The following is a 12,805-nucleotide window of genomic DNA, read 5'->3' as shown; positions in this document are numbered from 1 at the left end:
GTAAGAGTTTCTGCCAACACTCCTCACCGCACCTACACACCTAACATCACTTGCACCCACAGACTCTGCCTTCCCACCAGTGACGGCACTCAAATGTCCGCGCTCCTCTCCAAGGCCATCCCTCCACCTCTCTCCATCAGATTCCCAACACTTCTTGCCTTCAGTTCCTGTCAGGATACGGCTTTAGTTAGGTAGGAAAAAGTAATTAGCTTTATATATATTTTAGAGGAGGTACTGGGGATTGAACTCAGGATGTTGTGCATGCTAAGCATGTGCTCTACCACTTGAGCTACAGCCTACCCCGCTACACAGCTTTCCAAAAAATTTGCTCTTGACCCCACACTTCTGTTCAACTTCTGCCTCATTTCTTTGCTCTTCTTTATAGCAAAAGTCTTCTCCAAACTTATGTATATTCAGTGTCTCCATTTTTTTTCTTTTCACTCCCTCTTGCATTTACTCCAATGAGATATTTGTCACTGCCAGTCAGCATTTTCAAGATCACCAATGACCAGAGCCACCCCTGGTGTGCAGGGACTGGAAAGATACTTTTTTCAGGGCTGTTTTTTTCATCTAAACTATTTGATTCTAAAATATATTTCAAAATATATGGGCCTGTGTTGAGATTTATCAATGAAGATTGAGGATCATCGGTATCAAAGAGATATTTACATGTTAGTTCATTGCCTCATCGCTGCACTTGAAGATTCTTTATGGAGTCTGAGCACCAACTATTCCTGGTTCGGGTGCAGGAAACATCTTTCCATGATCTTTTGGCTAACGTATCTCTCACCGTTAGAAAATGGTAGCAACGCAACAGCCGTAACAATTGCTCACAATATTATAGTTCTTTGAAACCTGTTTATATTGAAACAGTGTGGTTTGGGGCTTGGGTTTTTTGTTTGTTTTGCGTGCGTGCGTGCCTCTTCATTTCTCTAATAGCATGTATGTAATGCTGGCTACATCATTATTCTCATGCTGCATCATTAATCATGGCACCTGTGCATACTGGCTTCCAATCACTCTCCCAAATCGTGTCTCTGTTCTTCGTTGATGACCAAAAATGCAAACCTTACCAAGACTTATATACAGGAAAATATGAATGGTAATCCATTTTCTGATTATGGTAAATTTTCTGTTTGGAATTTTATAGTGTTAACATAGAACAACACATCTTCAAACCACATATTCTCTTAAATTCTTTAGGCTGTAATTGTTGCATTTTTAGAATGTGACCACCTTTAATGTTGCCTGTAGTCCTGCTTCTAAACACCACCATCAGTAGGGAGGAGAGGCAAGGAGATATGAATGGAGAAAGAAAAACAGTCCCAGTAACATGAGGAATGGCCATTCCTTATTAGGCATAGCTTAAGATTGACCTGGGAAAACACTATCACCATATCACCTGGAGCCAGAGTGGACATTGGTTGGAAGAGCCTGTTGGCATTACAAAGCAACAGTCTTAAAAGCCCTCAGAGGAGACATGCACAGCCACCCCTGGAGAACTTTCTGATGTGTGGTGTGAAGGAGACTGTGACATGACAACCCCCAGTGGCGAGGGACTCTGCAAGGTAAGAGATGCTGGCCACCATCCCACACCTTTGAGTGCTGTAAATCAGAGATGGCACTGTGCTTGGAACACAGATGGGTGAGAGTGAGATATGGGTCCACACATGCAGCTCAAGACAAGTGTCAGCAGTACATCCTTAGTAGCTCAGTGTCCTCTGTCCGATGTGAGACTCACCCTAAATTGGTGAGTCAGTGCCATCCTAGTGACCCAGCGTCACACAATCCCACATCAGCCAGCAGGAGCAGCCCAGTTGCCAGGCTGCCCTCCGAGAGCCATCTGATGACCCTATTGGCACAAATCTTGGCATTCCTCAAGGCAACGGGTCAACCCTATACGTAGAGTGGAGGAGGTTCAGAGAGTGCCCCAAAAGAGGAGAAAATGAGGATTGGGGTCTTCACATGTCCCTGTCTAAAGATGGGGGCTGCCATTTGTCCCCAGCACTGGGGTCTACCATGATGAAGCGAGCCCTACTCGAAGAGGGGGTTGGATAACCCCATCTATGTTTTTCCACGTACATTGTTGCCACGCTTCTCTCCAGGGACCCTCTTTTTTGTTCTAGACTTGACCTTATCCACAAGCACTTTAAGGCCCAGATAGAAAATTCCTCATTGCCAAGAATTAATTTTTATAGTATTTGGAGAGACCCCATGATTCATTGGGAAGTTTGTTTTTCCAAAGATGCGATAGAGTCCCAGAATTTCCCAGCTTGAAAGGATTTGAGGTATTCATAAAATCATACGACATTCAGATCTGGAGGAGTTCTAGGGTCATTCAGACCAATTCTTTATTTCTGCATTTCCTCTTTCTAAGCCTCCTATATTGGTTTCTGTAACATCCAATGCCCTAGTTTCCCTCCTATCTTTCTGGCCACTCTTTCTCTGTCTCCTTTGCAGGATCTACTTTTTCCAGGGCTAAATCTTCATACTCTTTTGCTTACTCTAGATCCCTGGGTGAGCTCATCCCGGACCATGGCTTTAAATATCATTTATAGGCTAATGATTCCCAAATGTATGTTCCCAGCCCCACACTCTCCTCTGAGTGTCAAGCTCATATATCCAACAGTCTGTTCCTTACCACTGGTGTATCTCACAGGCATCTCAACCTTGACATGCTTACAAATGGACCCTAGATGTTACATTTGACATTTATCAATGAGATCGTCCTCTAGTCTTCTGACCAAAAGAAATGGCTCCAATGTCCATACAGATGCCAGAGCCTAAAAGCCAAGGGTCCTTCTTCTTACCAACCTTCTTTTCCCTCCATCTCACATCCAGTCTATTAATACATTCTTTCCAGCCTTCCCACCTTTTCTCAAATGCCTCTACTTCTCTTCATCTCCAATGCCAACATTCGTATCGAAGCCATCATCGTGTCGCCTCTGGACCATGCTTGTAATGCCCTAACCTGTTTTCCCTATTTCCCGTGTCACCTCCATCCATTCTTTGTGTAGCAACTGGAGGATTCTTTCAAGGTGTGAATTTAAATCTTAAATCGTCCACGGGCTCCCACTGCAATCAGAATAAAGTCCAAACTCGTATAACTGCTTCAGACGGCTCCGTCACCTCTAACCTTTATCTCCTACTTCCCCCCTTGCTCACTGTGCTCCAGTATTGCTGGCCTTTCGATGCCTTGAACACACCAAGCTTTCTCTACCCTCAGGGCACTCACATACCAACACCTCTTCCTGGAATGCTCTTCCACTAACTGCTTCTTCAGGTCATGGCTTGTCATGGCTTTTGAACACATCCACACAGTCTTGGACTTTAACCTATCAAAAGGCGGAATCTAGTTTCCCCTCCCCTTGGCTTTGGACTGGACTTACTTAGCAACTTACCTCTAATGAATAAAATGCTGCAGAAGTTTACTCTGTGTAACTTCTAAGACTAGGTCAAAGAAAGTGGGGGGGAAGAGGGGGGATACAGTTCCCAACTTGGTTCTCTCTCTCAAGATCCTCACCGTTGGAACCCATCCACCAGGCAGGCGGACACATGGAGAGGCCACATGCAGGTGTCTCAGCTGACAGCCCCGTTCAGGTCCCTGGCAACAGCCAGCATTGACCACTAGACATGTAAATGAGAAGGACTTCAGATGAATGCAGTCCCCACCCTCCAAGCTGCCCCAGCTGATGCTACGTAGAGCAGAGACACACTGTCCCCATCAAGCCCTGCCTAAATTACAGATTTGTCAGCAAAATAACTGCCAAAATTGTTTTAAGCCACTAAGTTTTGGGGTCAGTTGTTACACAGCAATAGCTGTCTGGAGTACAGCTCACATGCCCCCTTCTCAGCACTGCCCTCCCTGACTGTTCTACCCTAAGTGTCCACTGGCTCCATCTACCACTAATAAATGATTAATTATTATTATTAACTTCAATGTCCAGCCTAGTGCCTGGCACACAGGAGGTAGGTGCTCAATGAATATTTGTGGAATGATGGATTAAGTAAATGAATCATTCTGTCACATTTAAAGTTATCAGTCATTAATAAGATGGAAGTTGTTTAATCATTTGCAGGATGCTAACATCAAATATTAATTCAGATAGAGGGAAGGGTAGGGACAGAGCATGTTTTTGTGGTGCTGCTGCTTGGGGAGGCTGGGCAGACTCGATGACCTCCACTCAGAGGATTGGATAACTAGAAGTCACTGGGGCCTGGGAAGGAGAAAGGGAGCCCCAAAGACACTAGCCTTCATGTCGGCGCAGCGGACAGTCTGCCTGTTATCTGTTACTGAGGAAGCAAGTGACTCTCTTTGTTATCTGTTATGCCTGCCAGCACATGTCTTTCTCAGACACGGGCAGAGTCCCAACTTGGGACACAGAAGACAGGCGGATTGAGGCAGGAGATGTTTCAGAGAATCATTCTTGCAAGAGATGCTGCAGAGTTGATAATGACAGACATGTCAGATGATTGAATTTCAGGCTGGTTCCTGGGGGCTTTGTTCATTGCTTTCCACTCTGACTTGCGGTTTCCTTGGTGACAGGACAGCTGCTGGGCAGATGAAGGCTTTGGGGCTGCCTGACTAGCTTGGAAACTAACTGACTCTGACAGCTTTGATTGGAATGAAAAGATTTAGGGTCCCTACAAGCTTTCCTAAATTAAACCCTCCCTCCTGGAGTGAGTTTGTTTATAAATGTTGCACTAGATTAGGAGACTTTTCCTGTGGCAAGAGAATTCCTTTACTGTAGAGGTTGACTTGTTGGGGCTGCTGGCAGGGTTTCTGAGGTGGGCTCCTCAAAGCAGCCCAGCCAGGAAAGGCTACACACTCATCTGCTCCCCAGGCAATGCCTCTCAGGGGTATGTACCGATCAGGCCTCAATAGGAAAACAGAAACCACATCAGCTGTCTTAACAGAAAGAATTTCATCTAGGTAATGGGTGATGTGGGTATTGAAGGCTGAAAACGCAAAAAAAAGGAATATCAAAATAAACACAGAGGCAGTAACTACAGAAGGCAGCTCCTTCTCTGGGACTGGAGAACAAAGGAAAGACATTGGGGTTCTAATCATTTAGGGGTTTGGAAGAGGGGCCCCGCAGAGCTGGAACCCAGACCTCCAAGAAGGGGTGACAGACTAGTATCTCTGAGGCTGTGCTGAGAGTGTTAGAAAGAACTGGAAACTGGAACACATTGCTATTAGAAAGAACTATCACTGCCGGGTGAGGGGTCATTGCTAGAGTGATGCTCACAGGGACAAGGAGCAGTGAGGAAGGAGCAAGTCCCTGCTCCCTCCTCCAGCCTTGTAATCCACCTTGTTGACAGGGCCTAATCTGGAGCTAGATGGCCATACAGAATTGTGATTTTCAGAGTCACAACCCCAGAATCATAGAGTAGCATATAGAAGAGTGGGTCTGAGCTGAGAGATGTCAGCTTCATAACCAGCACGGAAGTCTGAACAAAATGATCGCAGAGGATGGGGAGATAGAACACCCAGGCCACAAACACTCACACCTGCTCCCTCCTTCGCTGGTGGAAATCATTCATGTTTGCTTAGCTCTTTACACATTACACGGAGCTTCTTACATTATCTTATTTAAAGACAGATGATGGTAGCATGAGAGAAACTGCCTATGTGTCCTGGACCAGAGGAGGATGAGAGACTGTCCCGTGTCCAGCTTTGGCCTGCTTCACCCCCACTTTACCCCTGAGCTCCTGCTCTCAGGGCCAGGACAGCCTGGCGCAGCCCGACTCGCGCTTCCCTCATCTAGTGCGTTTCCCAAGATCTGGGAGTTTCCGGCTTGTTCCAGGAGCAGGGGGGAGGGTCACCAAGCAGGACAGTCACCCTGTCTTCCAACCCTGTTTCAGCCAGAATAGCCCCACAGTGTTTGTTTCTCATATTTGGTTTCTAAGTCAGTTTTACACTTGAAGAGAAGGAACTACAGGTGGCAAACCCTTACCCTAGAGGGGGAAGCTGTCAGACTGTCGCCAGCAAGTGTGCTGACAAGGCTGACTTCTAAAGTCTCCTCCTCTGAGACATCCTCTGTCCCAACCAACTGAGGCAGATACCAGTCCCTGTTTGTCCCCTTCAGAGGCTAACCCTCCCCCAAACCTCTTAAGAATGTCCCTTCAAAGGCATGTTGGCAGGTTGTCCACTGCGTGCTCAAACTCTGGGTGAATGGGTTGTGCCTATTTGTATGTGGGTGTAATTTTGAAGTATTGCTTTTTGTTCATATGTTAGTTGATGTGTTTTTCTGCAAGAAGTCTTTTAATCCACCCTAGAGGAAGAGCAGGGAAGGGAAACGGGCGCCTCCATAGGAAGGAAAGAATAGCATTTTTCCTTTCCCAAATGGACCCCAGTCCCACACCTGCCCCTAAGGTCTGTAAGAGCATAAATGGAGGCAGTCGGCCCACACACCCGCCTTCTCTCCCCCCTCCCAACTCCACCCAGCAGTCATTGAACACACACCTCAACCCACATGCCTAAGTCCCACTCAAAGCTCACTACAAACAGCCACCTTTGGCTACCCCTCAGCCCTAGATGAACTGAGCAGCTCACCATGGGCAGGACAGATGGGGAAGTGGCTCATGCAGCCCTGGGAGAGGCTGGGGAATTGGGACAGGAAATTTTGAATCCCAGGTACCCAGGTATGGTCTGAAGGGAGGGACTGGCCTTGGCTGGCGCAGACTTGGTCCATGAACCTCTTAGCCTGTGGGAAGGGGCCAACCTTGTGAATGAAAAATGTTGCCAGCCGTATCAGTAAACAAAGGACGCTGTGGCCATCAAGTCATCAGCTGCTACCGTCACCCCCTTGACAGTGAGTGGAGGGAACTCAGGATGCAGACAAGCACCCTCAGCTGTGCCCCCTGAGGGAGCTCAGGATGTGGAAGAGCAGGACACTGGCCCTAGACAGCCAGGTGCATATCAAAGGGATGATTTCAATGTGCCCAGACCTTTGCGCCTTCCTAGTACATAGAAAAGCACAAAATTCCTTAGCTTGAAGTATCTGATTTTCTTTCGTTAACAGTAATCTTTTGATGTTCCAACTACCTGGTCTTTGCTGCAAAAGCTCATATATTTACCTTGCCCCTCTGGAACAGCCTCGTAGAGTGATTTGAGATGCTGTGTCCTGCGCTCAAGTCCTAATAAGATCCACCAAGTAAAACATAACTCTCAACGTTTAGGTTGTGCATTTTATTTCAGTCAACAACCCCTACCAGGGTGGCGGGCGGAGGGAGGCAGGTCCTGAAATCATGGCTCAGGATTGTAGTCCAATAGGACAAAAGAGGCTGCCTGGGCAAAGCAGATCCCAGAAGGAGGGCAGTCCCATGCAGCCAGCCTCCTTCTGAAGCCCCCCACCCAGGCTGGTACCCCTCGGCCAGGACAAGAAGCAAGAGAAGTCAAGGTAAGGGGCCAGTGCTCAGCAGCAGTGCCCGGTAGCAGACAGGACAGGGGTAGCCACAGCCATGCAGGCTGGCCAGGGGGCCGCTTCCTTAGCAGAAGCCCGGGGGCACTCCATTCAGGCCCCCACAGGCCTTCACGACCCCAGAAAGACATGCGAAGGAGGTGGGCTCCCCAGTGAAGGGCTCTGGGCCACACCCTGGCTGACAGCTGGCGTTGGGGGAGGATGGAGTGATGGCTGATTACAAATTAATTCTAGAAAAGCAGAAATATAGTATTTCTTCACCTTGTTACACTTGCCAATTTTAGGTCCCTTCCCAGCTGTGCCCACCACCACCCCTACTGTCATAAAGCACAGAGTTCTTGAGTTTACTACCCTCCACTTTAATACCTAATATATATTTTAAAAACTTTTTCTATGGAGAAATTCAGAGAAAGGCAAAGTAGACAGGAGAGTACAATAAACCCAGATGTACCCATCACCGAGGGTCAGTGCCCATCAGCTCACACTCTTGTTCTATCCGAGACCCCATCTATGTCTCCCCTCCTGGATTATTTTGAGGCAGTCCCAAGTATCATTTGGTTTCTTCAATTAATATTTCAGTGCATATCTTTTTAAATTGATTCTTTTAAAAAATATTCACCTCAATGCCTTTACCACACCTTGATAAAAATTCCTTAATATCCTCAAGTATCCAATCAGTGTTCTCATTTCCATGTCTCCGAAATATGACCCGTGGTGCTTTGGGAGGGACCTGGGCAGAAGCATAATCCCAGACAGGACAACAGTGGACCTGGCTGTGGCTTGGACCAGGTGGGTGCTGTGAACAAAACACACTACAAGCCTTATCGGTAAACAGGGATGCTGTGGCCATCAAGTCGGCAGCCGCTACTACCACCCTGACAGTGAGCTCAGGATGCAGACAAGCAGGCAGCCCGGCCTTGGCTGCCACCCCCAGCGGTGCCCCCTGCGGGGACTCAGGATGGGACGCACAGGAGGCTGGCCCTAGACAGCCAGGTGAACATCAAACGAATGGTTTCAATCAGCCCAGAATTTTGCGCCTTCCCATATATAGAAAAGCACTAAATTAAAATTAATTAAAAGTAGCTTTTCTTTAATTAAAAGTAGCTTTTCTTTAATTAAAAGTAATCTTTTGATGTTCTGACTACCTGGTCTCTGCTGTAAATCTCCTATATATCCCGGCTCCTCCCCTGTGCCATTGGAGCGGTCCCTCAGGGCGATCTGAGAGGCTGTCCTCCTAGGCTCGAAGGGTTCAAGTCCTCAGAAATGTCCACCAAATAAAACATAACTCTCAAGTCTTAGATTGTGCATTTTATTTCAGTCGCTAGTGCAAAAGGTTTGAATGGGGGGAGAAAATGGTGGGAGATGGTCAGGGAGTATGGGACCCTGAGTGAGCACTGCGCAGAGGGCACAGAATCCTCTTCCATTCCCTTCCAGCCAGAGGGCAAGGGGAAGGTCAGGTAGGAAGACATGGTCAGGGAACAGCCAGGTCCACTTTTCCCCCTTCTCTCCTGGGCACCCACTTGGCACATCCACCCGCAGCACTTTGGTCTCCCATCGCAGCCCAGAGGCTCCTAAAGGGAGACACCTTCTCTCCTTCACTTGCTCATCCCCAACACAAGCAAGGGACTTGGCACACAGCGCTGTGTGGTGAATCACTGGCTGGACACTGCTACAGCTAGGAGGCCACTGCTGGGGGCCAGCGCAAGCCAGCGCAAAACGTGCCTCAGTGGCTATTGATTCTTTTGAATTAAAGTTATTTTTTAAATGGCCAGCGCAAGAGGGACACTCTGACCCTCCCTTCGGTCTCCTTGAAAACAGGAAATAAACTTCTTACGTGAAAGATGCATTTCCTGCATCTGGAGGTAAACAGATGCCCTTATCTGCAGAGACGGCGACTTCAGGCCCAGAAGCTGTATAAACAAACCGTGTTACTTCCTTAACTTACTACCCTAAGTCCAAACCCTGTTTGGAGAATCTTCACTAATTGGTCACCCAAAACCTGAGTTTTTTTTATCCTGTCAATTCCTCATGAATGTATTATTTCTTTGTCTGAAACTATAAAAGCCACCTGCTTTGGCCACTTCTTGCCCATGAATTCTATGAGACCTCTATGCACATGAACTCAGATTTGTATATTTTTCTCCTGTCAATCCATCTTGTGTTCATTGGGTAGTCCAGCCACAGGGACTCAAGAGGGGCACGGGGGCAATTGCCCCCTCCGCCACACCATTCAGCCCCACAGAGGGAGCGGGGCTGCCCGGTCAGGAGCCCGCACATGCTGGCACCAGACTGCCGGGGTTCTAACCCTACCCCTGTGCTTCCTAAATGAGCAATCTTGGACAAGTTATTTACCCTCTGTGCCTGCGTTTCCTCACTATACAATGGAAATTTGTATTTTAGAACCTATTTTATTACGTGCCTTTGCGTTTACGTGTATGAAGCACTCACACAATGCTTGACGCCTAGTACGTGTGCTCGACGACCCTCGCGCGTGCCATGATTGCTATTATGCCAGGGGTCGACTGGAAACATGCACAACCTAAAAGTTGAAAATTGTATTTTATTCATCAGGCTTCTGAGGACTCAAGCTTGAGAGGCAGCCTCTCAGCTCTGGGGGACTGCGCCAAAGACGGAAGAGGGGAGCCAGGATACACGGGGTTTTGGCAACAAAAACCAGGCGGTCAGAACATCAAAAGATTACTGTTAATTAAGGAAAACCAGATACATCAAGGTAAGGAATTTAGCGCTTTTCTATTTAAGGGAAGATGCAGGAGTCTGGGCTCGTTGAAATCATTCCTTTGATGTGCACAGTAACTACCAAGGGCCAGTGCCCTGTTCTTTCCCCTCCTCCTGAGCCCCCCAGGGCACACTCTCGGGGGAGGTTATAGTGGCTGATGCTTCATGGGTACAATATACTTTGCCTACTGATATGGCAGGTGACATTCTTAGTCCAAACAGGTAAATCACATTTATTGTGCAGGTTCCCTGTAGTTCTCAGCCATCAGCAGAGGTTTGACACCTTCACCTGCTGGCATGAGAGGCTTAGATACCACCCAAGAGGCAGCGGAAGGCAACAGCCCCTCCCTCCCTCCCGGGTTAACATTCCAAAGATACCTGCAAGGAGGCCCAAGAGCAGCTGTGTGTTGGCCAAGAGAAGGCAGTGCCTCCCACCTGCAGCCAGGCCACCCCCTTGCCTGCGACTTGCGTACCAGTGCAGCCAGGGCTGTACCCAGTGTCTGGACCCGTGAGTGGCTGGCACCACCTGGGGGCCACCTCGGGATCTGCGGGGAGGCCACGTGCACTTGGGACAGTGGTGGGGTACTTTCATTTTATTTTATCCTTTACACATTTATTAAACTGTGAATAAAAAATATTGCCTGCCATAGCAGTAAACAAAGGGCACTGCAGACATCAGCCATCAGCCACTAACTTCGCCAGCCCTGATAATCAGGATGGTTCTCAGGATGGAGACAAGCAGGCCACCTGCTGCCAAGCCCTCAGCCACTGCAGCCACCGCCAACAGTGCTCCCTGTGGAGACTCAGGATGGGGGATACAGGATACAGGTGCTGGACAGCTAAGGGCGCATCTCTTACCTGGTCTTTGTCCTCAAAACTCCTATATACCCTGGCTCCTCCCCTCCCTCAGAGCCATCTGAGAGGCTGTATCTCAGGCTTAAATCCTCAGAAATGTCCACTAAATAAAACATAATTCTCAACTTTTAGGTTGTACAACTTTTAGGTTGCACATTTTTCTTTCAGTTGACAACCCACTGCTGTGTGTTAGGCTCTAGTGATGTGGGTAGAAATAAAGGCAACTTCTCTTCCCCCATGGTGTTTATAGCGTGATGGAGGACACAGACCCTCCGCAAACGATTCAATGAGCAATACCAACGGCTGGAAAAGAGATGGATACAGTGCTCGCTTCAGCAGCACATATACTAAAATTGGCAAGACACAGAGAGATTAACGTGGCCCCTGAACAAGGATTACACACAAATTCATGAAGTATTTCGTATTTTTACTATATTCAGTATCTTGTAGTAATTTACAGTGAAAAAGAATAAGAAAATGAATATATGTATGTTCATGTCCGACTGAAGCACTGTGCTGTACCCCAGAAACTGACACAACATTGTAAACTGACTATACTTCAATAAAGATACATTTTTAGATACAATAATAAAATTAAAAAGAAATGAATACAAAGGAGGGAATAACTAATGCAGTCATTCCCTAAGAAATCCAGTGGTGCGAGGCACAGTCTGAACAATAGAAAGAAAGAAAGAAACCAACCAGCGTTCCTGCTCCTAGGGAGTCCATGGTACAGAGGACAGACGAGCAAACTTAGACGGAAGGGACAGAGCTAAGAAGGGCCTGGCCCGGGACTGAGACAGGAGGGAAGAGGGCAGGGCACAAGCATTGGAGGAATGACACAACAGTTGAGGACAAGACAAACTGGTTAGAACCAAGATGGCAGATTTGACTTCCTGTAGACCTTGAGCCTCATGGAGCACCCTCAGGTATGGGACAGTTCCTAGGCTGACCATAAAGTGTCCAAAAGTGGGCAGGGGTCTGATTCCTGCCCCTTCCTCAAAGTAGTTGGAATAATCCTCCTACTCATTAGCATATGAAATTCCAAGCCCATAAAACCTAACAACTCGACCCTTCATGGTCTCTCTCTCTCTCCCCTCTGTTCTGAGACAGCCTGCACTCTATCTCTGGAGCGTGTATGTCTCTAAATAAACTTGTTTTCACTTTACTATGCCTTGCTCTTGAATTCTTTCCTGCACGAGGCAAGAACCTATTTTCCAGCAACAGGACCAGAGGTGCCCAGAAGGCGATCAGGGAGACTTTCCAGGAAAACTTATTACTTAAATTGAATCTTAAAGAATGGGCAGAATTTCACCAGGTTGGGAGGTGGGAGAGGAGTATCTTCCGTAAACCTGTGGAAGCAAAAGGAAAGGATGTGGGTTGGAGAGTGGCAAGTGTTTGTGTCTGAAGAAAAGAAACACAGAAGTGCTGGGACACGGGGCTGGAAAGGGAGGTGGTGGTCGGATTGTGAAGGGCTTGGTTTGACAGGTGAAGAAGTTTGAACCTGATCCAGAAGGCAGCAGGAAATGGGAGAGGTTCTAAAGCAGAGAGCTGAGCTATAGGAAGTTCACCCCGCAATGCAGAAGTGAGGACTGGAGAGAATCCTAAAAGCTCAGAATCATATGTGTCAGGGTCATGCCGAGCACTTGACGTCACTTTTATTTTTAATCCTCTAAATGGGTCTATGGGATAAGAACTATAATTATTATGTTTTTACCAAGGTGGGGGGAAACAAGCAGCCATCAAATACTCACTAGATTCAAGCTTAAGTTCAAAGTCGGTCAGCTGTG

The 12,805-nt window shown here is 47.5% G+C and overlaps 1 non-coding gene across 1 annotated transcript; it reads left to right on the top strand.

Annotated features, from left to right (window-relative positions):
• The first annotated feature begins 11,338 nt into the window (after nt 1-11,338).
• On the top strand, nt 11,339-11,444 carry LOC123616431 (U6 spliceosomal RNA). Its single transcript, XR_006724413.1, has one exon. It is a non-coding gene; the product is annotated as a U6 spliceosomal RNA (small nuclear RNA).
• Nucleotides 11,445-12,805: the final 1,361 nt, after the last annotated feature.

This window comes from Camelus bactrianus, chromosome 15 (assembly GCF_048773025.1).
Source record: "Camelus bactrianus isolate YW-2024 breed Bactrian camel chromosome 15, ASM4877302v1, whole genome shotgun sequence".
In the NCBI taxonomy this organism is placed as follows: Eukaryota; Metazoa; Chordata; class Mammalia; order Artiodactyla; family Camelidae; genus Camelus; species Camelus bactrianus.
The sequence above is the reverse complement of the archived record's forward strand: the minus strand, read 5'-3'. Positions and strand labels throughout refer to the sequence as shown.